We start from the raw sequence: 2,028 nt of genomic DNA on the forward strand, positions 1-2,028 counted from the left end.
CCCAAATCTTTGTTTATTTAACGATCGCTGCTCAGTGACCATTTTAAAGTAACGAAAAGCCTGACGTCGGCAGTTCCCCCGCAGCGGTGGGGACAGTCCCCGCAGCTCGCCTTCCTCCTGGCCCTCCCGCGCCGGGATGGTGGTGGGGAAAGTGCTGTGCAGATGGGCGAAAAGCGGAGTCAAAACGCGACCGGCAGGGCAGAAACCTCCGGGAACCCGCCGGGGAAGGCGGCAGCGGCCGCCGACCCGCCTGCAGCCCCCCGCTGCGGGGTCCCGGGGGTGGCACCCCGCAGCCCGCGGCTAGAGCACACCGAGGGGAACCGCCGGACACCGGTGGCGAGAACTGCTGAGAAAAAAATTAAAGTAGCATCCAAACTCCATGTTAACCAGCGGAGGATAATCCTCTTTATCTTAATAGCAGCACTGGGTTTAAATCGCCGAAATCTGGTGCGATGGGTTTCACCGGGCGAGCCGAACAGCCCGGTGATATGCACCGCTATAATCCGTGCTGGACGGGGAGACCGTCCCCGTGCCAGGCAAAGAGTCGGGATCTGTGCAGTCTCCTGGTGAAAAACATGCCAACTTCAGAGGAATGAGTTTTCCAAATTTAAACAAATTTTTTAGCCAAGCTTCATAAGGATACTTTTAAGGATGCTGAAAACTGAACAAACCTGAAATATATTGAAAATAATGTTTAAGGATTAGGGAGTGTATTAGGGAGATCAAATATGATGCTTTTTTTTTTTGTTTTGTTTTGTTTTTTGAACATATATTAGCTCCCCAGTGGTACTTGTTACAAGCCCATAAAGATACACTGGAAAAGCGCAGTGTTTCGGAAAAACGCCCTGCCTGCACGTGGTCCGTTTGCTAATATTTGGTACCACAATGCCATCTATTTATATGGAAATCAGGACCATCACCTCCCTTAAATGCATCTCTAACTCGGCATGACAGGGACAGAGGTAATTAGCTGTCCTCAGACTGTCCGGTAAGCCTTCGATGTATAAATTGCCCATTCACTCAGATGTAAATTATTCTTAGCATCCTATCTCTTGTAATAAATGCATTATTATGAACATGTGAACGGAATAGGAGGAAAAGGTAGTGTGAACCTCACGTTTTTTTTCAATTAACGGACTAGATATGCCGGGGTCATGCCACCTCCTCAGAAGGATACACGTTTCCAGTTTGCCACAGGGAAATATTTCCTGCATTCCCCTTGGGCTGCTAAGGCAAGACTGACGCACTGAGTGTATACAGAAGAGCAAGCGTACCTTGCCTTCTCTGTAATATACCTACATGGAGAGTTACTGCTTCTCCATTTGCACTGTGCAGAGAGCATAACCAATATAAAAATGGTTATCTGGGTTATCCTGCTAGAACAGAAGGGTGAGATCTTCATAGGGGCATCCGTGTTCCTCATCTCCACTCCCATCCTCATCTTCCACAGTCTAAACTAGCATCCCACAGCTCTGTATGATGGCCCATCATTTCTGCCTGACACAGCCATTCTCATGGGGAGAACTTCCCTTTGCCATGATGGCTGTCAGGCTGTGTGCTGCCAGGGTCTTACATTTATTTCCAGCTCCCATTCTGGTGGGCATAGTGGCTTCTCACTCAGCAGCGGCTTGCTTGGACTCTGACTCCTTTCTCAAGGTGGGTAAATTGCACTGACAGAGTTTGTCTTGAGCTGATCTGTTCCACGCTAAACTTAGCCTGCTGCATGGGGAAATGACCTGCCTGTCCTGAGGTGAAGGGGAGGCAGGACTGCCCGTGGTGAGCAGCGACGCTCAGGCACTTGCATGCCTTTAACTTGTGCCATCTCGATAAGGGAGGAGCGATCATCAGCACATTTTGGGAACCTTTACTTGCTTCTTATAGCTTCCTTATCTAGTTGGGCTGATCAGCAGGGGGTTGGGAAACTGAGAAAATGGTTGTATTGGTTCCTGAAGATAGTTTTTCATGTATGTATGTTCAAAAGCACTGCCCTGTGCAGTTAAAGGAGGCTCTGTCAGCCACAGCTTGGAC

Source organism: Antrostomus carolinensis, unplaced genomic scaffold (assembly GCF_000700745.2).
Source record: "Antrostomus carolinensis isolate BGI_N321 unplaced genomic scaffold, ASM70074v2 scaffold45631, whole genome shotgun sequence".
Taxonomy (NCBI): Eukaryota; Metazoa; Chordata; class Aves; order Caprimulgiformes; family Caprimulgidae; genus Antrostomus; species Antrostomus carolinensis.